The sequence below is a fragment of the Globicephala melas genome, chromosome 10 (genome assembly GCF_963455315.2).
Source record: "Globicephala melas chromosome 10, mGloMel1.2, whole genome shotgun sequence".
Lineage (NCBI taxonomy): Eukaryota > Metazoa > Chordata > Mammalia > Artiodactyla > Delphinidae > Globicephala > Globicephala melas.
The window spans coordinates 49,568,667-49,593,071 of record NC_083323.1 but is presented as its reverse complement, the minus strand read 5'-3'; the positions used below and the strand labels follow the sequence as shown (position 1 = coordinate 49,593,071).

General features: G+C 40.3%; 1 protein-coding gene across 8 annotated transcripts in view; it reads right to left on the bottom strand.

Moving 5' to 3' along the window:
* The window catches only part of GRIP1 (glutamate receptor interacting protein 1), a 697,619-nt gene that overhangs the window by 380,015 nt on the left and 293,199 nt on the right, over positions 1-24,405 (bottom strand). The gene's annotated exons all lie outside the window — the stretch shown is intronic.

Sequence of the window (24,405 nt, the reverse complement as noted above, 5' to 3'; positions counted from 1 at the left end):
CTAATCTACTATTTTCAGGGAAACTGAATTCACATGTCTATTTTAAATGTTTCCTAGTTTGAAACAAAATATAGTAAATTAGACCAATGTTCTGATATAGGACTTAAAAAAATACGGTAGGGCTTCCCTGGTGGCGCAGTGGTTGAGAGTCCGCCTGCCGATGCAGGGGACACGGGTTCGTGCCCCAGTCCGGGAGGATCCCACATGCCGCGGGGTGGCTGGGCCTGTGAGCCATGGCCGCTGAGCCTGCGCGTCCGGAGCCTGTGCTCCGCAACGGGAGAGGTCACAACAGTGAGAGGCACGCGTACCGCAAAAAAAAAAAAAAAAAAAAAAAGAAAATATGGTGAAGATTTTCCAAGGACAATATACAATTTGTTATTTCAAAATCTAAAATATCTAGAGAATAAGAATTGTTCTCATTATTCTGTCCCAACTCAAAGCCTTGGACCTATGGGCAAGTGACATGTTTCATCTCATGATTCAATACAGATGCCCCTTTGTTGCTAGTCCGTATGAACTGAATTATTATTATTTTTTTTTGAACTGAATTATTTAGAAACAGTACCGTGGGCCATTGACACTGCTTTCTTATACCTATTTAAATAAAAGCCATTTCTGTGAAGCTGTTATTAAACTGTCAGCTAGTTAAACACTGACTGAGTACTTCTGTACCTCAGTGGCCTAGGGAAACTATAGGGAAATATATGGAGTATAAATGTGGCCCTTAACTGCAAGATTATAATCCTATTGAAAAAACAAAGCTTGAATTTTTAAAAATTGCATTATGAAAATATAATGCCTCCAATCACAAGTAATAAATATAAAGTCTACTTCAAAGAAACTCAGCCCAGCAAATCAGTCAACTAATACTTATAATACTAAAACAACAATGAAGAGCTATAATTCTAAGGCAAGTGGAAACCTCTTAGTAAGCTATTTATGAACTTTTATGATCTAGCCCTCAACTACCTTCCTAGTATTATTTCTCATTGATCCCCGTCTGCCTACTAGGCTGTGCACGGAGAAAAAGTAGAAAACTTCCTCTTTCCCAAACTCAGATCACTGTGTGTTTCTCATGCACTTCTCTCCTGTTTATATCCCTATCCAAACTCACTTTTTTTTCATCTTTTAAATTAAAAAATGATTTGTAAACGTTGATGTTAGTTTCAGGGGTACAGCAAAGTGATTCAGTTATATATACATATATGTATGTGTATGAATATATATATATATGTATAATATATATATAAAACTTCTTCAGATTCTTTTCCATTATAGATTATTACAAGATACTGAATATAGGTCTCTGTGCTATACAGTAGGTCCTTGCTGTATATCTCTTTTATATATATACAATAGTAGTGTGTATCTCAAACTGACTTTTAATCTAAAAAAACTCACTGCAGTAAGATTACTAGCATTTACTAATATCTGTGTTCCCTTCTATTTGGGCATGTGGCTAAAATACATTTTCCATCTCACTTGCACTTTGATGTGACCGTATGTCTGAGTCCCAGAAAACAGAATGTGAATGGGAGTGATAAGGACCCCTTCCTGGTCTAGCCCATAAAAACTTCCATCTGCAGACCTCTGATTCTAAGGATCTGGAAGGAAGTAAAGCAACAACTGGAAAGGATCCAGGGTCCCAAAATCACTGTGTCAGGCAGAGACACCTTTCATCACCGCTTTGGATTCTTGGCCTATGACATGAGTGATAAATAAATCTCCTATCGTGTTAAGCCACTAATATGTGGGAGTTGATCTGTTATACAGCTAGCATTATTTACCACAACAAATACACCACAGATGAAACCATTCATAGATGAACGATTCCTCCTCTGCAAAGTCTTTTCCACCCCCTCAGGTGGAATTAATCACCTTCTTGTGTTCCCAGAGTATTTATTATGTATATTTATTATTTATTGTTGTCTAATTCATCAACTAGCTTGTGAGCGCCCTGAAGGTAGATCCTGTTTTATTCATCTGGGAATCTTGTAACACCTAGCTCATAGTGAGTACTCAGTGAATGTTTATTGAAAGTTCTTGAACAATGGGTGGTATCTGAGAGTTGTATTAACTTACTGAATGTTTATACCTGTATTTGACTTAGAACGCAAAAGAAAACACTTTCTTTTATAGTTAATGAGAAAATACTACTGTTGGATCCAACAATGTATTCAACTTGCACTTCAACTCCATGCTTAAACAGTAACATTTCTTTGGATAAACATGATATATCATTTACTCTTCTCCTTTATGATGCTTGGCAATTTGAACCACCAAATACAACTATCATAGATGTGTTTGTCTTACTCTGACTCTTAATAGCCACCTAAGGTTTAAGGGACAACCTGCTGGTAAATAATAATGATCTGTTGCAATTTTTAGAATAGTTTTACGTTTCTTTTTGACAAAGGAAAAACAGATCATTGGAAGGATACCTTTAGTATTCCTTCAAGAAAAATCTAGCCAGAAATGTTGGGTTCGCCAAAAAGTCCATTCGGGTTTTTCTGTAACATGGAAAAACCTGCATGAACTTTTTGGCCAAGTCGATAATTTTAGAGGGCCTGCAAAACGAATGTTAATGTAAAACTGAAAATAAGTAAAGGTTCAATTTATAGTCTATAAAATCGAAAGTTAAAACAAAACCCATCCATTTCTGAGTTCCTAAGTATTACGTGCCTGCCTCTCTCCCCAAGCTGCATTCCCATACTGTAGGATTTCTTGGAGCTGTAAAATGGGATGAAGCAAATGCACATGCACGCTCACACATATGCACACAGACAATATGACTGGATTCAATCCCCTGTTTAATTAATGAAAGAGATGAAACGCTACATCTCAGTGCAGATTCTGTTGGCCCTCAGGATGCTGAGCAAGGGCAGACAGCCCACGCAGGGTAGGGTCTCAAAGGACCCAAGAGCACAATTCTTCCTAAACCGCTGCGCTTTACAACTCAGGTATATATCATTATTCCAGAAAAAGTAAGCCTAACACGAAGTTCTCTCGACTCTCAAACCAACATCAGCCTGAGGGCGACCCCATCTGAGGGCGGAAGTGGAGGCCAGAAAGTAGTGAAGGGAGGAAAGCCCAGATGCTCCTCTAAGTAACTCTACACTCCAGCATTTTGGGAAGCCCATCTTCCAGAGTCTGTCTGCCTCATTTTAATATCATTTTATCTAGTTGGTTGTCATATGAGTTTGGTCTGAGGGTTATGATCAAAACTCCATTTCCCTACACACAAAACTATGCCACCATTTATCAAGAGGTAAATAAGCATGATTTCCACATTTTCTAACTGTGAATTTTTTTAAAAATATGTGAAGTACTTTCATATTTTCTAAAATGCCATTACATTTAATTTTTTTTTTTTTTCCTAGGGAATACAGACTGATCTGTCTTCCCAAACATAGCGATGATTCTAGTAAAGCAAAAGAAAGTTGGGCCAAAAGAAAACACTGAGGGAACCTGTGATATTTACCCGGAAATTTTCCTATGAGAAAAAGTCCAGAGCAGGAATTGAGAACACAATTGCTACAGTGACGCTTGCTAATATTTAGAACATTAAAAAGGCCATGAAAAATCAAGACTTTCATATTTTTTTAGAAATATGAACTATCTTGAAACTGCTATCTCTCATTGCATTATGTGATAAATAAGTAACTAGGATAAGTAATTAGGACTCACTTTATTTCCAAAGGTAAAGAGGGCAAAGAACAAGAGGAACAACCACGTTCTGCATCCAGCCAAGTAATAATGATATATTGGCTTCTGATACGAGGCACACTGACTCACAGCAATGCTTTTGTCATTAAAAAAGAAAATCATAAAGAAAGAAAGGTAGAGCGCAGTAGCAATTATTTCATTAACACAAAAAGGGAGACCACGGCCATCTTCAGACTCCCTTGGCCATGCTTCCTCCTACCTGGGGAGCTCAGTTTACATCACCAGCATCACTTGTCCTGGGAGTGCTGAATGTTCCCTTAATACGGCTGACGCTGGGCAGCTGGGCCCATCAGTCACCCACTTGGAGCTTCTGGCTTCTCCTTCTACTTACTGATGTGGACGCTGGCATCCCACACAACCGCTGGAGAGGCCCAATGCAACCTGCACATGTGGGGAGTTAACTTCCCAAGGGGCAAACTGTGACCTATGGGAGATGGGAGGGAGGTGGGCGGGTAACTGTCTTCCCCCTTTCCTTTTTCAAAATTGTGGTAAAAAACACGACATAAAATTTACCATCGTCACCATATTCACAGGTGCAGTTCAGCAACGTCAAGTATAATCACACTGTCATGCAACAGATCTCTAGAACTTTTTCATCTAGCAAAACCGAAACTCTGTACCCGCTGTACAACTCCCCATTTCCCCTCCCCCAGGCTCCTGGCAACCACCATTCTACTTTCTGTTTCTGAGTCTGACTGCTTTTGGTAGCTCACTTGTCTTTTTGTGACATCCTCCCCGGTTTCTTCTCCTCACTGGCCTGGATTTGTATATCCCAAATAAAGTCCTAGTACTTCAATCCCTGCCTCAGGTGCGTCTCTAGAAAATTCTGGCTAGAACACAGTGTTCTGATACCTGAGAGTTAACTCACTGAAGCAGTAAACCTGTCTCTTGGAGACAGATCCTTGACTTGGATATCAGAACTAGTCTAAAAAGTTATATCATACAGTAACATTTCACTTCATAAGTACCCTTTTTTGTAAGTACCTGGTTTTTATATTAACTTTTTATCGTAGTTATTAAACCGGCCGTAAAAGCCCCAATAACGGTGGTAGTTGGGCTTTAGTGATGGCAGAGGTGGTAGCGGTATGGTGGTAGGAGAGATAGTTAACCATTACTGAGTTCCTTGGGCCAGGCATTATGCATCATCTCATTTAATCCCATCTGTGGTGAAGTAGGTCTCATCATCACCATAGGACAGAGGAAGAACTGAGGTTATCAAGGTGAACTGAGAACTCGTCTTGGGCCACGGAGCCAAGAAGTGGCAGAACTGGAGTTTGAAATGAAGCCTTTCTGCCCTCAGAGCCTGGCTTTTAACCATGTGTGTGAGATACTGCCTCGCTTTCAGTCAAATCAATGAGTCCTCCTTTGTGCCAGGAACTCTGCCAACGCTTTACACGCATCTTTTCGTTGTTGTTAAATCCCCAAAACGATTCTTTGCAATGAAAAAGCCTCACAGATGCATAAAATTCTATCATTTTTCCCCAAACAAATCTAGGAAGAAAACAAACTTTTCTTGTATACTTTATTATAGGAATGAAACAGAAAATTTATGGAATCTGTGAAAAATAATACATACTTACAAAATGCAGTTAGTTTAGGGAAAAAAAAGTTAGAAGTATTTCTGGAAACAGGAATATTGTGAAATTAATTTGGGAGACAAATCCATACACAATGAAGATTACACACTATCAATATTTTGTACGTCCTTAATTTGATCTGGAACTTGTTTCAATGTTAGTGCCTCATCCTGTTAGTATTCTTTATTGCTCCCCCCCAGATAGCCTGGGGCATCTTTGTCTGTTCCCATGATTCTGGCCAGGATGCCAGACAGGTAGCATACTTCAATGAAAGCTTTGAGCTCTACAGAACCCCCCAAATTACCACCCTACTCAACTGAAAGCTTCTGGAGGACGTGTGTCACCTTTATCTTGGCTTTTCCTTTGGAGTCTAGCACATAGCAAGGCTCATTAAATATGTTTTTAATGGAAAGAGGAGCTTGAAGACATCAATCTCAAGGGTTTCTGGTGTTTATAAGCTGAGTTTTAAAGGACTCCTAGAGCTAGAAGAGCCAAACCTCAGCTGCCTCAAGTCTTTGTGTTTCATTAAACAACTGAACAAAAGAGACGCAACCCAGCACAGCAGGAAAGAGTCCAGATTCTGCAGCTCTGCAGCCTGAGGGTGAGTCCCAGTTCTGCCACATACTAGCCATGATGTAACCTTGAGCAGGTTTTATTTCTTTAGCCTTTATTTCCCACCGCCTCAGTTTCCTCATCTATAATATAAGGGTAATTATATTGCCTACCCTAGAGGGTTATTAAGAAAAATAAATGAGTTAATATTTGTATAGCACTTAGCTCTGTGCCTACACATAACAAAATAATATTAAAACTGGGTCTCCATGCTTTTTGCTCTTTCTGCGATAGTCACCTTCTATTTTGAAAGCATGGTTCTACGAACTTGGACAAAACTTTCTGACCCTTTATATTTACTTAGTATGAGTTTTACTTAATGTTAAATTGAAGGCATAATTGTCAACTAGGAGATTCTAGACTGCAGGCAATTCAGCTGGCCTGGAGGAAGCTTCCTGCTTTACAGCTATGTTGAGAGTTTCATCTCCCCCTGGTCAGAGTAGGCTGACAGGAAAAGGGGCTGCGGGCTGGAAGCATGTCTCCTGTCTTCCATTCCAGTCTCATTTTCCTATTACCTGTTGTTAATATCCTTCCTAGTTTGCCCTTATTTGTATTTCACAGTGTGCTCTGTACAACTTAAAATTTGTAGCTAAACATCTGCTTAAATCTTTCAGCAGACAGATGCAATATTTGGTTCAATTCAATTCCCCAAACACCACCAGCAGCATTCTGTGCTGGGCATTATGCTGTGGAATCCAAGAGAAATGAGGCCACGTTCTGAAAGAGACAGACATGGAACACACAACTGTAAGGTAATGTGTTAAGTGCCTCAACAAGAGATTAGACAATGGACAGTGGTTACACAGATTGATTCTGCCCTGGGGATTGTCTTCATTAAAACATCTAACAAATTAGTAAACAATACTGGTCGATTTCATTTCATCATTCCTTGTATTTCATGTGTTTTGTATATGAGGCTGGGACCAGGGGCTATTGAGCTGAAGTACAGAGAATAGTAACTGATCATCATATTCTTGAATATTCTGTTTACAGAAGCCATGCCCACACTGTTTGTTCTGCTACTGCAAAATGCAAAGAAGAGTCATATGAGATAATTTTTTAAAAATTGTAGCTTTAAAATGGGATCATTAGGTTTCTACTACTAAACTAATCCTTGCATTCCTCAGAACAGGATCTGCTGCATTTGTTCCCCTTGGTGCTTCCATCATCAGATACAGAACTTGACCCTCGAACTACAAAGGCCACTGACTGCAACTTGGTGGTCTCTCCAAATCAGTCACCCTAGTGATCTCTTCTGTGCCAAGCTTCCCTCAAATTAGCTAGTTATTTGGAGGCTTGGACGGATGTTCCCTCTAGCCCACCCCTGTGCAAGCTACCTAGGTCTTTAGAAACAAGCTCCACCTCAGAAATGTGTTCTGACATAAAATCACAAACAACTGTTGGGCTGACCACAGTCAATGATAATTCCCCAGGACTCAGCTTGACAAGGAAAAAGAATGAAGTGGAAGAAAACTAGATGCTTGCCAGCATGACTGTTAAATGTCAGCTACTTTGGAGTTTATCCCCACATGAGATATTTCTTTTGTGCTGCGAGGACGATCACTGAGAAAACATGACAACATAATAAAGCCACAGAAGACAACTCCATCATTACTGCTGCAGGAAATAAAACACAGATTAATGTCACCAAAGCCCATGTCAGGAGGGATAATGATGATGTATACAAATGAATCTTCTCATCCTGGACAAAGGGCTTAAGTACCACTTAAAACTGAGTAATAATTATATACAGATCACGCATGAGAGTCTGCTAAGCATGTATTATGTTCTCACATTTTCAAGGAGATTGTTTTATACTTTTCTCTGAAAATTCTCTAAAAGTCTTCCCACTTGTATCCAAGTGACACAAATGACAAAGTGGTGCAGCAAAGCACTAACATTGCCTAACAAGGCAAATGCACCTTGCCATGGACAGCTATGGGACATCACGCTTCCCCAACCTATTCGATGAGCAGCTGTGAACAAGAAAGGCAACAGTGATGTGGACCATGCAGAGAGGCCATTTGGCTGTCCAAATGAAAACTGCATAGAAACAATCATTTGGAAAATAGGTTCCATTTGTGTTTCTGGCCACAGAAAAACTGGGCGGAGAGTGAAAACTAAATGGAAAAGAATCAGAGGCCAATAGCTCACCAATATAAGGAATGTAAGATTTAGTGTGAATATTAAAGATGAAAGGAGCTAGAATTCCTTGATCTTGGCTTTAGGCTACAGCCATTTTACTATTAATTAGCAGTCTTAACGTGGCCTGGCTAGAGCATCTTCATACTCACATCAGCCTGCTGCAACCTCAAGGTACACCTTAGGGAAACCAATAAATAACAAAGTAACTTTGATAATAGTTATAACTTAAATTATACTGAGATCTTTGACCAAAATTTAATGTAAGCTAAACCTTTCAGGGATGTGTTTTATTTTATAACAAGAAGTTCACCTACAGCTCACAGCAAATGAATGGGTTATAATTACCGAAACCCCATCTACTCATGGATATATTTTAGAAGGCTTATACACTTTTTAAAGCCTGTTATTCACAGTTCTTTGAAAGAATGAGGGGTGGAAAAAGGACAACGTGCTGTCTTTCTCCTTTCTTTATATTTTTCTTTGTTGGGATAAAATGTAATCAGACACAAAGAAGGTCACTTGAATTTGAGCAAAGCCTACCATCTCTTGCCTGTACAGAGTCACTACCATGTTCCCCTACCTATGAAAAGGAGGACAGCTTATGCAGACGGCAAAATATAACAACAGTATGACTGGTAGCAGCTAACACTTTACTGCTTCCTATGTCCCGAACACTGTTCTAAGTGCTTTATGTGAATTAACTCATCTAATCCTTATAACACGTTATGAAGTAGACTGTATTAAGTAACATCCTTATTTGATAGAGAAGGAAACAAGTGCACGTATTCATATTTTTTCTCATGAAGAAGGTTACTTTCTTGAAACTTCAATAGAGTACATGATTAGAAAGGAGATGGAGTTCCTTATCTCACTAAATACATACCCATCACTGACAGCACATTTGGTCTTACTCCCTGATGGGACAGGCCCTTGGTCACAGTCTATTCATCCTATCTGGTGACGATACTTCATAGACTCAAACGCTCTTAAAGTTGAAAAGGGTGCTGGAGTCATTTAGGGCAATGTTCAAGCCGCTGCAGAACCATCCATTTGGAATGCATTTCCCGCTATCCTCTGAGCACCTCCAGCCTATCTTGTGGATGAAGAGCTCCAGGGGTCAGGGTTCCCCTGTTGATTCACACCACCGACAGTCTTTGAAATGGCTTTTCTTCAGTCAGTCAAGAACTTCTTCCTTTGAAGTGTTACTCTATGCAAGTGAAATAGTATGGAGCAATGTCCTAGTTTGTTTTTTTAAATAGATCTTAGCTGAAGTCAAGGGCGTAATATTACAGAATTCCATGTGACGAAATGAAGGAGGCTGGTCGCCATGTGTGGGTTGGGAGATGTGATCCTCATTCCTGGTGGTCACACCCTCCTTGCTTCCTCTGGCTTCTCCACTGGTGAACGTGCTAAGACTCCTTCACATTGCCGTAGTGAAAACACACTAAGATTTATGCTGAGTAGGAAGCTCTTGATAAGTGAACCCAAAGCAGTATTTTTTTTTTTTTCCTTTAATAAATGGTGTGAAGACTCACTACTCCATGCTATTTGAGAGAAAGAACTGAACAGTGGGTTTGAGGAAAGAGGCAGGAGGAGAAGATGCCGGAGGCAGGAGGAAGTGGGCAGGGAGGATGAACAGGAGGAGGTGATGACTGCAGGCATAGGACCTGCTTAGGGAAAGGGTCTGAAGGCATACTTATCTACAGAACTTCCAGACCATTCATTTGTATACAAATGAATCTTCTCATCCTGGACAAAGGGCTTAAGTACCACTTAAAGTCTATCTTTAAGTGGGGCTATCCTTCTGGGGCTACCAGCCAGCTTTCTGAGCCTCTTTATCCACTCTTCTCCAGGACTTACTCTCCTGTGGCTCTGGGTTTTTTTCCTTATACTCTGAAAACATGCTCAGAAAAAACACCTCAAGCTCACCCACACTAAGATGTAACTGACTGATGAAACGTTAAGTCTTAGCACCATCAAAAGAGTGTTTTCAAAAGGAAGGAAAACCTTATATTAGAGAGCTGAATTGCCAGGTCTTGAATTTAGTGTATCCATCAGCAAGTGGCAGAGATACTGTGGAGGTCGGTGGTCCTTTCCAGGACTGGCTTCAATTCCTGGGGCTCCCCTTGGACTCTCTGTACATGGCATCGCTTTTCAGAAGGTGGCTGGCATTCTAGGCAGAGTTTTCACTTGTTTCTTTGAGCCTTTCCTAGCACACAGCACACACACCTCCATGAAAACATCCACCCTATCGTACTTGGAGTTCATGGGTCTGTCTCCACCCACTAGACTGTGAGCACCCTGCGGGCAGAGACTGTGTGTTGGTCAACTTTAGATTTTCAGCACTTCATATCAGGTCTGCCTGATCACCCCTCCCTCCCACATGGCTGCCCTGCAAGGAATCAGACACACGAGAAACAGCTATACATGGGCAGTCTTACATTTAGGGAGCCTCTCCAGGTATCGACAAGACCTTGACTTAAAGATCAACAATCAAGGCCAAGACTGGTTAATCTTTTCATCAAAATACAAACTTGCTAATGGTATACTTGTGATTTTTATTTAACTGAGTTCCAACTTGTTCTTTCTAATTCAGTGTTCACGCAAGCATATTCTCAACAAGTGAAGTTTTGAGTAATACCTACTGAAGAATCCACCCACCACTGAGCAAGCATTGACTATGAATGAGAGAGAGAATGAATATGTGGATAAGGGAATCACTCTGGTTTCCCCATTCTACTGCAATTTGTTACCCATTGAAAATAGGTTGGGTTTGATCATAAGTTACAGGAGACTCAAATTCTATGGTTCAAGGGTTTAGTTTCAAGGCATTTAAATAAAAACTGAAATGACTTCGAAGTGAACAAGACATCATTAAAGGAAGGTAAGCCTGATGATTGAGCAGTAGATCAGGTGACCTAACTGCTTTGATAATTACCAAAAAAAATGAGTAGAAGCATAAATACTAAAGACTGAAAGTCAATTTAGCATGCCTAGGCTTAGTTAACCGACCATGGAGAAACGGAGCATCTTTTTACGACTGGCCCCCAATTTGACAAAAAATAAAATCAATTATTTTAAAGGAAAATCATGCTTGAAATCCATACGTTTTTCTAATAAAAAAAAACAAGAAGATTTTTATAATTCATCAGAGGTATAATACACTAATTGTGGCAAGCACACTTCCCATATCAACAGGAATGCTGACTTGTTTTTAGTTGAATTACATTATGAAAAGCACACATATAAAAGCAAAGCTAACAAGTCAGTTTCAAAATCCTCATGTGCCTCAAGGCGTGAAGAAACCCCAAATAAAACCATAGCCTAGAGGTCACTGGCTCAAAGGCAGGTCATAACACATCTTTGCCTCGGTTTCTTCATCCATGAAATCGGAAACACTTTGACAGAACGTGAAGTGACGTAGAATTTAGCAAGCAACCGCCTGACGTGCGCTTGCATCACACACTAAACCTTTTCTGTGCTTCCAGGTAATAGTCATTAAACAAAGCAGAGGATTAAAGAATGGTCCACAATTTTGGATTAATTTCTTTGATTTTGCTACCAATCTAATCATCTTCAAATCTCAGAAAAGTCTTTGTACAGCTTTTGAATATAAATGCTTTAATTTGATGTGCTTCAAAAATTCAGTGTAAGCTAGTCTTATTGTTACAAGGAGATACTTGCAAATTCCAGATTGCACTTACATCAAAAGTACTTCACATTAACAAGGCATCTCCAGACACACGCCAAATCAGAAGAAGCCAACCAGCTCTGGGGGATGAGCAGTGAGGAGGAGGGAAGAAATTCTCAGAAGACGCATCTAAGGACAAGGGACTTAGGAAAAAATAAACAAACAAAATGACTTTCATTATTCATATCATCTGTGCTTAGATGTTTAAAGAGTTATTTCAATGGAAAGGTCTGGGACAGGATTAAAGGCACTAGAGTTTTCTGATATATCTAATTAAGCAGTAGAAGCTGAAGGAGAATGCTATTCATCATCGTTTTTGCCTTCGCAGCAAGTGGGTCTCTATGTTAAAAAATAGCTTTAATCAGTATAACTGACCTTTGACGGGATTAATAGCCTACCAGGCATGATTTCTCACAGTAGGCTGAAAAATTGCAACTAACATGAGAGAAAATTACATAATCACTGAAGCAGAAGACAAGCAAATAATTTATACATGAGTCAATTGAGATGGAGCGGCCCTGCCAGGATGTCGGCTTGCCTCTCCTCAGCTTTATCCACCAGAGACATAACATGCATACGTGTTTTGGTGCCGTATGAGGTAATGTCTTATAACAAGATAGTAGCCTTGGGTTGCTCCCCTTTGGAACAATGCTGAGGTGCAATGACTCACTTGTGATGTGCCTTGTTAAAACAACCACAGACCACGTAACAGGAAGAAGAGAGGGTTGAGAATCAACACAATTCCTGTCGAATGTCTGTATCCTGTAGGCTTATAAAACGCAGAATCAATTTGCTTCACCAATGCGTAATAACCTCTATGCCCTTGAAGAAGCACTTTGAGAAATGCTAGAGTCACAACTATACATCCAGTGACACTGATTAAATCCTGTTTGCTATATATGGTATTGAAGGTGGAGGCGGGGCAGCACATTAGTATTGCTTGCCTGGGCTTCGAGGATAAAGCCAGGTAAGGGTGTCTTCCCTCAGGGAATGCCATTTGCACACCGCTGGCACTTTCTGAGGAACTTGACTGACATTAATATTTTATATAATCTCGGTTTAGCTGGCACCCGCTTCCCCAAATGACATGTTTTACCATCACCAATCACGGAAGTCTTTGTCTAAAAATGCACTCACATACGGCCACATGCAGCTGGGGAGGCTACAGATTTGGCTGGTTGGGACTTGCAACCTCGCCAATTGCTTCCATGGGAATAAAGATGCCAGCACAGGGGATGATACACCTGCGGGAACTGAGGAAGTCAGTGATGTGAGAGTTTACGTGGCCTGGTGGACTGGACAGCGGGCTAAGGTAGTGAAGGCGGGAGCACTGTGTGCTTATTTCAGTCTCGGCTCTGATTTTCCCAATGGCTTCAAGGAAGTTCTGTGCCTTCTCCATGCTCCGTGTAAGCGTGAATTATGGAAAACAAACAAGTCAGCTAGACACTGTTTATATATAACAACGTTTATCCTTTTCTTGATGCAGTGGCATTTCATTATGGGTGACTAGGGACAAAGGCAATGCTTACATTAAAGAGTTTTCACATTACAGGGTGACAAAAAAAACCTCAGGTAATCAGAGCTATAGGACAGTGGTTCTCAAATTCTGCTGCATATTATAGAGTAGCCTGGGGACCTTTGGAAAAATCCCAATACCCAGCCTACATCCCAGACCAACTCAATCAGAATCTCTGGCAATGTGACATAGTTTCTAAACCTCCCCAGGTGACTCTGATGTGCAGCTGCATCTGAGAACCAATGGTACAGGATTCTACAATAGCGCTTTTCTCCCCTTCAGCCAGTGGCTCTCGCTCAGAATCCCCTGGAGTCGTTAAAACACAGATCGCTGGGCCCTACCCCCAGATTTTCTGGCTTAGGAGGTCTGAATTGCCATTCCTAACAAGCTCCCAGGTGATGCTGGGCTGTCTGGGGACCACACTTCGAGGATCACTGCCTCCATTAAATGGACCCAGTTGCATAAATGATTCTCGGGCTAGAAATGTTCTTTTACATCAGCCTTTCTGTAAGTGTGGTCCTCAGACCACTGTCATCAAATTTCCCTGGTGTGCCCGGTGAAATGCAGATTCTCAGGCCCCGCTCCAGATGTCCTAGGTCAGAAGCACTCTGGATGAGGCCCCAGAAACTTCATTTTACTACCCCTCCCTTGTGACTGTGCTCAACAAAGTTTGAGAACCACTTCTCTACTCCCTCTTCCTGTATGAATATGAAATAGTTCTCCCCTAATAACCAAAATGACTCAAGAATAGAAAGGCCACTGGGTCCCAACCTAAAAGTGGGAAAGAGTGAATCCCCTGAAATTTGGTTTCTTCATTACATTATTCACAGGTAACATTTTCAGAACACAGTGTCTGAGAAATTGACTCCGTCATAAAGTCTCCAGCGTACTGAGCATCTCTTCATTATCTTTTTTAAAAAGATTTTATTTTATACTGGAGTATAGTTGATTAACAATGCTGTGTTAGTTTCAGGTGTACAGCAAAGTGATTCAGTAATACATATACACGTATCTATTCTTTTTCAACAGAAACAGATTCATTATCTTATTGCTGCAAACCTTCTGAATTTAAGAAGGAAGAAATCCTCCTTTCCAGCAAGTGCACCATAACAACCAATAACTTTTTTGTAGTATCTCCTTATGTCTTCCTGGCTGCATGCATCACTTTCTCTGCATCCTCTCCTGAGCTCACAAAAAATAACAGAGTATTCGGAAAGGAGCTGTTTCCTTCCTAAGCCCACCATGCTGACACTCTCAGGTTTAATTAGTGAGGAATAAGAGGACTGGATAATAAAACAGTTTAACTGCTTATAATTTAAAACTACTCTGGTAACTTGGTTGAAGGCTGGGTGTTAGAGCCATTCAAATGAGACTCATCCCATCAACAGACGAATGGAAAAAGAAGATGTGGTACATATACACTGTGGAATACTACTCAGCCATAAAAAGAATGAAATAGTGCCATTTGCAGCAACATGAATTATTGCATGCAACCTACATTGCAGCAACCTAGAGATTATCATACTAAGTGAAGTAAGTCAGACACAGAAAGACAAATATCATACGGTATCACTTATATGTGGAATCTAAAACAATGATACGAATGAACTTATTTACAAGACAGAAACAGACTCACAGACATAGAAAACAAACTTATGGTTACCAAAGGGGAAAGGTGGGGAGGGATAAATTAGGAGTTTGGGATTAACAGATACACACCACTATATATAAAATAAACAACAAGGTCGTACTGTATAGCACAGGGAACTATATTCAATATCTTATAATAACCTATAATGGGAAAGAATCTGAAAAAGAATATATATGTGTATAACTGAATCACTTTGCTGTACACCTAAAACTAACACAATGTTGTAAATCAACTATACGCCAATAAAAAAAATATGGGACTCACCAGCTGGTGACCTTGGGGGGAAATTAGTTAACCCCCTATGCCTCCATTTCCTCACCTGTACAATGGAGGTAATAATAATGCCTAATTCATGGGATTACTGACATGAACTAAAGCACATAGAGTACTTAGCACAACGCCTAACACATAAGTGTCCAAAAAATGTGAGCTTTGTTTTAATTATGACATAGCGGATGCTCAGCAAATGCTGAACAAAGGATAGAATAAATGAATAAACACATGACGAACCAGATAACAGGAAAGGCAGTCTCTTAGGTCAATCAAGCTTCAAATTCAGACTAAGTTATTGCTCAGGGGACCTAAAATTTAAGAGTGCCTGGATGGAGAGTTTGATTCAGGATGAAGTGCATTCACAGATGTCTATGACATTTATTTTTTATAACTAGGTCAGGCCCGAGTTTATTCTGTGAAAGTAACTTTTGCCAAGAAAAAGAAAAGAAGAGGGACTCAGGTCTTTTCATTCCATGGAGCAGAGAGTTAACCAGAACAGAATGGCAAAGAGCAGGGTGGGAAGTGACGTCCTGAGGCTGACCCACTGGTTCAGCCTGGGGGGAAACTGAGGCAGGGCACTTGGAAGAGGGCCATCAGATGGACTGAGGAATAAACATATGGGCAATGAAGCTCGAAAAGATGAGCTGGATGGATCAGGGGTCTGCTTTAACCTTACTGTGCATTATGGATTTTCTCCCCTTGATGTTGATAAATGTGACACCTTATACTCCCTATCTCATGGTACCAGCATCCCTGATTTAACTTATCAGTCCATGCCACAGTACAAAACTCAGTAGCTGGCCTATGTGCTGTGGTTTATTATTCAGAGACGTGTCGAAGACTCAACACCACAGGCCATTTCATCTTTGAGAGTCCTAATCTCCCACTTGAATTCAGAAAATGCTCATTTAACGGAAATTCATTTTAATAATGATACTTTTATTTTCATTATGACATTTTTTCCAACCCGATACTCAAATCTAATATAGCAACACAACGCACCATTAAGTTTCAACTGTACTGAAATGTGTATATTGGGCCATAAGCATACAAGACCTTGCACACACACACACACACACACACACACACACACACACAACACACAAAGATGTATGCACTCCTATCCAAGCAAATAATTAAACCATAGAGTACATCATAAAATAAGGCCCACTCACTGTCTGTTGCTTTGTATTTATGGAGTAGATGTTAAGGCTGAATTAAATTAGGGGCTCATTTTGGTCTAAAGAGTTTTGGATACAATCTGCTTTCGGCCAATTCCAGGCCAGAGTCTCCACCAAAGAACAGGTGGATACTAAGACTCATTCAAATTTGCTTAGAGGGTTACACAACCGACCTGGCTTTTGGAGGGGCTCTTGTGAACAAAGGCTACCTTAAAGCTAGAGAGTCTCCTTCTAAATGATTTTGAAAAAAAGTAATTCCCTTAACCCTGAAGTAAACAAGAAAAGTTAGCTCGCTAGCTCTGGAAACAGACATAGTCCTTAGGATTTGGGCCACCTACAGCCAAGCCTAGTATCTATTATGGAGGGTAAGACCATGGAGGCACACTGCACGTGCCAAAACTTATTCAAACAGGACCTACACATATGAATGACACCTAAAAATGCTTGAATGGCAAAGGAAAAATTATAATAAAAATGATAAGAATAGTGGTGATAACCAAGTAGCCAAGACTTACTGAGAGCTTAATATATTCTAGATACTGTGCAGATATTCTACAGGGTTATCTCACATTATGGCCCTATGAGCTGGGTACTGTATCATCATCTCCATTTTATAGTTTAGGGAACTGTGGCTTAGTAACATTGAGTGAGTTGCCTGAAGTCATATACAGAGCCAGAAGGTAACCCTGGGCCTGGGATGTCCAGAGCTGGAACCATCAACCCTACCCTAGTTTGCCTCAGTAGAGAGCCATTGAGCAGGGAACCCCTCAGTGGTTTTAGCTCTTAGATGAGAAATTATACAACATGGAAGAATTGGCACATAATCAAGAAAGAATATTAGAGTGTGATCCTAAAGGACAGTATGGGGACCTAAGACCCCAAATAAGTTGGATTCTTTGGAATATTACTGAAAATGACGCAAAGGACATTTTATTGATGGGATTCAAGATTGAGAGCATAAATCCTGCAAGTGCCAAGCTTCAGCCACAGCTGAGCAGTCTGAAGGGCTAATGGGGTATGTCTTTAACAGAGGAATGAGAAACCACCAAGGGAATAATATATCCTAAGAGAGAAACCTGCTGCCACACAAAGGCTTGGTCTAAAAGGATAATGGCGTCAGGTTAGAGGGACGCCTGATTCTGAGTCATTAGTGTGTGTTTCCCCCAGCCCTTAGGTTTGTACCAGAACTCTGGAGACTGGAGATAGAAAACCACTGCTTCTTTAAAGCCCCTTAGGCTTTGAAGAGCACAGAGCAGCCCACCCTAAGGTCCATGTTAGAAAGCATAGCACAAGTGGGAGGGAAAGAGCTTTTCTCATTTGGGTTGACCCTTGAAGCCCACTGGAGATTCGAACGGGGGTTGAACACAGGCGGACAGCCATGCCTCGGAGTATTAGCAGTGGGAGGAGACCCAAAGAGCCACAAGAGAGGCTCCCCAACTCATGGCAGCTAGGAAAACAGAACTTTCTGGGCCAAGTAAACAAAAGACTTCCAAAACAAGTTGGAGAGCTGGTATGTGGAGGAGATTTAAGAGGAGAAGGAATTCCTGCAATTCTGTTAGTGGTGGCGGACACACAATGGAATCATGACAGGAGGCAGAGCCTAGAAATGACAATTTAATAGTGACTGAGGCCCTTATGTATCCTCAGATTGGCAGTACCTTTGGAAGCTGAGGTTGGTTATATAAGCTCTGGTCTTGGAAAGAAGAAAGAAAGGGACCAACTCATTGTTGGCCATTGTTCTCGTTTTTGCTGGGGGGTGTTTTTGTTGCTATAATGTTAAGAAAATATCAAAATCAAAAATAAGTGCTGAGCTCCTTTCTTGCATTCATAATACATTCCAGTTTCCCACAACTGTGCAGAGATGAACCGCATTAGTTCCTGAATCCACGAACTACTGGGTCAGTGATCCAAGAACGACTATAGTTAATCTGTGCAGTCACGGTAAACTTAAATGGTGCTAGAAGATGGGAGTTAAAAAATATATATATATGTGTGTGTGTGTGTGTGTTCAAAAAATAGAGAACAGTACATTTGAGAATACATTCAGTGATTTATTGTCATGTAGTAGAAAAAGGACAAAACTAAATGCTTAGAGTATGGTTCAGAGTCATCATTTATTGATAACCTTGTTGCCTCTATTTTGCCGTCCACAGACATGAAGATCATTAAGATCACTAGCTCCATCCTCACAGTTTGAGGGATGCTCAACTGAGCTATGTTTTCTTGTGAAAATGCTCTGAAAACTGAAGCTCTCGAAGCTGCCATGTCCCAATTTCTATCCACAGCTTTGTATGAAAGCACAGAAATAAAACTAACCCAATACGAAAGTGACACAACTGAGTTAAAGCTAATGTGCTGAATAATGATTAGAAGAAGATTAATAAAGCACTCCACTTGCGTGAACAAAACCAGATGAGATGGAATGTAACAAGGATATATTTTTCATTAATATGAAACATTTTAACTGCACAGGTACAAGAAAGCAGGCGGCGGTGCAGCTCTAACCTTAGTTCATTTGATGCAGGAAAAACCCTGGAGGTTTCCTCTTACCACGAGCTGGATAGGAGTCACCAATAAGATCTGGATGCTGAAAGGAAATGCAGCCATAAGCTGCACTAATGGAGCCATCACTCCAGTAGAAGACAGTAGGACTGTTCCTTGTCTTCAACTGGAAATAAACTTGTAGCTAATGTAGCTTCCATGAATTACATGGGATTTAGATACAGTAGGGGTTAATGGGTTTTTAAGGGCTGGTCTAGAATCATAATAATCATGAACAACATTTTTCAGTAGGAGGGAAAAAAGAAGTGCTCGAAGTCCCAAACAGTCAATTTACAAACATACTGTGGAACAGAACTCATTCACAAAGCAGGGCGGGGTGGGAGAGTGCAAGTACTTGGGGCTGTGTCTCAGACACAGAGCCATGCCTCGCCGGTCTGAGCCTCTCATTTCGCAGGAGGTGCTTCTCTCTCTCAAAGATGATTTGAAAAGATGGAGGTAAATTCACATATTGATTTCCCAGCACTCTGAAGGCCAGAAGCAGCACACCCTCAGTCATGTTTCGAATGATGGAATGTGAAATTAAAGGCTGCATCTGTGCTCAGCCTGTAATTGCCAACCTAGTGGATGTTTTTAAGGAGTACAGAGAGGGAAGCATGAGAAATGAGAAGAAGAGGGAGAAACAAGTTGAGTGCATTAGAGAGCCTGAAAAACACGAAAAATGTAACAAAAGGAGGGGAGGGCCATTTAAGAATTTCTATGCACAGATTAAAGTTCTCAGTGCCTGTTAAGTAAATCTCCACAATTAAAACACAAGCAAGAGTGGTCATCAGTTGGCTTCTTTGACAATACAGACAGAAGTTTTAGAAGCATTCTACTGACAACATTTCAGGTATGTGAAGATGTTTTATAGTTAGGAGAAATTAATATCTAGGTTTAACTTTTTAAAATCAGCACTTTCTTCATATGTCCATTTTCAGTCTCATACCTGTTCCTAAGCTCTCAGGTTAACGTTAAAGTTTCTAATTAGTCCTAGGATGTAGTCTATTTACAAAAACAGATTACTAAATTAAAATGTTCAGTTCATCGGCAGACTATTTCTGTGGTCAATGGCTACAAACCAGCCCATACTAGACAGCAACTCTTCATTTGATGAATACATGCTAGGAACTGAAAATAGACATATTTAGTGATAATTATTTATAAATGTATATAATCATCTCTATTGGTACAAAATGAAAAACAGGAAAAAAAAATTTCTCTTATTTTTTCTCCAGCTCTGTTCTGTGGAAAACTGATATCCTGTGATATACTGACAGGTGTTACTAGGAAAAAAAATAATTTCCTGTGGTCAAATTAATTTGAGAAACACTGGGATAAAGAGTTGTCTTTACTGCTGGGCTTCTCGGAACCCTTCATATGCTTCTGTGCACGGAGGAGAGAGATTCGGTACAACACTTCCAAAATGGAACATTTGCTATTCTCTCCAGGGACCCAAGTGTACAGGGAAAGCCAGCCCAGGAAACGCGGCTCATCTCCCTCGGCCCACACAATCCCCTGCCCAAATCCATTTTCAAATCACATTTTCAAGGTTCTCAAAACTAAGCGACAGTATAGCCATTAACTTCATGACCTCAGCAGCCAGATGCCCCAGGCTGCAGACCAGAAATTGCTGCTCAGCTGCAAGATGACAAACCAGACAGAAGCAGACAAAGCTACTGAAATCTGATTGAACTGTGTGAACTGTCACCTGCACAGGATCCAGTCCCACTCAGGTTTCTGTATATTTAAAGAAATGCTTACTTTGGGGATTAGAAAAACGCATTGACTATCTCCATCCTGAACACTACAGGTGGAATACATAACTGTTCTCAGCTAGCAGTTAGAAACATGTAATCCAATAAATCAGTGTTTCAGTGACAGCTGTTGCTGTCATTTTAATTGTCAAATTCATAACACAAGTATAAGATTATATAGCATAATTCAAACAGAATTACGTCATTCACTCATTAATCAACAAAGATATGATAACTGTTCATTGTGCATTAAGCAAAGTTCTAGGCACAGAGGGGAGGGTATAAAAAATAAGAGGTTAGCCTGGCTCTTGAGAAGCTTATAATAAAAAAATGGAACACAAGGACATAAACAATTAAAATACAAGCAATAAACGCTATGAAGAGATGTAAAGTGCAAAGCAGTTGGGAGCCCTGAGAAAAGGAAGAGGAGCCGCATAGAAACCACATTATTATATGATTTAGAGTGGAGGAGGGATCACTCCAAAATCATACCTGTAAGGGAACACTTTTACTCACAGAATTGGCAAAAATAAAATTGTTGGTTAATGGCTACAGTGTTAATAGGAAAACAGCACTCTCCTACATTGTGGGTGAGAATATAAATTTGTACAACCTCTCTAGAGGGCAAATTGGCAATATCTAGGAAAATTAAAAATTAGCATTCCTCTGGGGCTTCCCTGGTGGCGCAGTGGTTGAGAGTCTGCCTGCTAATGCAGGGGACACGGGTTCGAGCCCTGGTCTAGGAAGATCCCACATGCCGCAGAGCAACTGGGCCCGTGAGCCACAACTACTGAGCCTGCGCGTCTGGAGCCTATGCTCCGCAATAGGAGAGGCCGCAGTAGTGAGAGGCCCGCGCACCGCAATGAAGAGTGGCCCCCGCTTGCCACAACTAGAGAAAGCCCTCGCACAGAAACGAACACGCAACACAGCAAAAAAAATTAATTAATAAACTCCTACCCCCAACATCTAAAAAAACAAACAAACAAAAAAAAATTGGTTGAAAAAAATAAATGCTTTGGTACAGACATGGGAAAAAAAATTAGCATTCCTCAATGAGTTATTCTACTACTAGGAATTTATTCTACATGAAAGTTCACACGCATGAGCAAAAACATGTAGATTCAAGGATATATACTATGTCATTGTTTAGAATATCAAACAGGACAGAAACAACCTAAGTGTCCCTCTCAACAGGAGACTGGTACATGGTACCTCCAAACACTGGAATGTTTTGTGGCTGCCAGTGAGACCTGGCAGACCTCCTTACTCTCACAGCAAGAGTTCCAGGGGTTATAGGAGCCTCTCAAGTAGACAAGACCCACTGCCCTCTCCAATCACTTCACTCCACTCCACTGGCCATCTCACTGCTCCTCACTAAAAGGAACATACATCCCAATGTTCACTACAGCACTATTTACAACAGCCAAGGCATGGAAGCAACCTAAACGTCCATCAACACATGAACGGATAAAGAAGATGTGGTACATATATACGATGGAATACTACTCAGCCGTAAAAGAATGAAATAATGCCATTTGCAGCAGCATGGATGGACCTAGAGACTATCATACTAAGTGAAGTAAATCAGACAAAGACAAATATCACATGATACTGCTTGTATACGGAATCTTTAAAGAAAATGATACAAATGAACTTATTTACAAAACAGAAATAGACCCACAGACTTAGAGAACAAACTTATGGTTGTCAAAGGGGAAAGGGGGAGGATAAATTAGGAGTTTGGGATTGACATATACACTAAATATAAAATAGATAACCAATAGGGATCTACTATATAGCACAGGGAACTATATTCCATATCTTACAATAACCCATAATGGAAAAGAATCTGAAAAAGAATATATATATATACATATATATAACTGAATCACTCTGCTGTACACCTGAAACTAACACAACATTGTAAATCAACTACACTTCAATGAAAAAAATTAAAAATAAAAAACGTGCCAGGAACCCTCCCACTTTGGGCCTTTGCACTGCCCTCCCCTGCTGGGAACACCCTCCCCCCTAGATTTACCCACAGATAACCCCTCACCTCCTTCAAGACACTGAGCAAATCTCTCCTTCTTAATGAGGTCTCTCCCGAGCACCCCATTTGAAATGGAAATTCCTGACCCGCTACAACTTTTCCTTTTCTTTTTTTTAATAGTATTTATTGCCTTCTAAAATACTAAAGAGTTTACTTAATTAGGTGTTTACTGTCTATCTCGTTCTTCTAAAATGTAACATCCAAAGGCGGAGGTGTTTATCAGTTTCGCTCACTGATAGAACCCAAGTGCCTAGCAAAGCATGCAGCACATAGCAGCTTGTCCATAAATATGTGTTGAATTTATTTGAATATGCACAGATACACACACACATGCATATCTGCATATACACATAAACACACACACCCATACTACTAAGGAATAACTTCCAAGTTATGGTGTTAAGTGAAAAAACAAAAAGCACTAAAATAGAAACGTGTGTATAGTATGCCTTTGTGTTAAAAAAACGAGGAAAAATATACTTGACGTATAGAATAACTTTGAAAAGTACATGAAAAGTTGTGTTTGCCTTTGAGGAGAAAGATGGAGGAACTGAGGATTAACGGGGTAGAGAGTCTCATTTCGTACTGTACAACCTCTTATACATTATTACTTTCTCCCTCCCGCCCTTCCTCTCTCTGTACAATACAATACGGCAGCCACTAGCCACTCATAACTAATGAACACTTGAAATGTGGTTAGTCCTCTTTGAAACATACTGTGAGTGTAAAACACATACCAAATTTTGAAGACTCGTACAGAAAAATAGAACGTAACATAGCTCATTAACAATTTTTATATTGATTGCATGTTGAAATGACACTAATTTGGATATACCGGTTTAATAAAATATATCATTAAAGTTAATTTCACCTGTTCCGGCTTTTAAAAATATGGCTATACTAAAATATAAAATTGTATATGTGAGTTGCATTTGTGGATCATATTATATTTCTCTTGGACAGTGCTACTCTCTCTCCAAAAACATATAGGTAATATAGATAGATATCCATACATAAAAATACACATGTACCCACACACTAACGAGAATGGTAAAGAGACTTTTGGTAGGACCTGTCATAAAAACGAGTTTTGCTTTTACTTAACTTCCCTGAGCCTTAGTTTCCTTTATCAGTAAAATGGGGATACGATCATTTACCCTGCAGGATTACAGTGGAAATGAAAGGAGATAAATGTATGTAAAGTACTTGGTACACAAAGGTGTACCATAAAATGGTATAGTGCTGGGATTTTCTTCTCCAGAGGAGAAGTTCCTAAGGCGTGTATGAAGCCATGAGCCCCACCATCAAGCAGTAAGGGATAGCATGTTTCTGCATCGTTGTGCAGATTGTACTTCCTCGGGGAAAGGAAAATTAAAGACACAATAAAGATTTGCATCTGACACAGAAAAACAGAAGTAGGCAATGAATGAGGAATGAAGGGCTGAATTTTCAGTACAGGGTTGGTACCATATTTCTATATGCAAATAGTTTCATAGTATTCAGGAGGTGCCCAATCCTTCAACAGTGCAAACTGCAAGGATAGGAAAGGGAGATGAGACTTGATGGGCAGCCGAGGAGCATGTACCAACGCCATCCCAGACATGAGGGCGAGGTCTGAACTGGCCTCACCTTCGAGCGAGAGGTGATTTGGAAATGAGGGGAAGCACTCTGTGGAATGAGAGGTT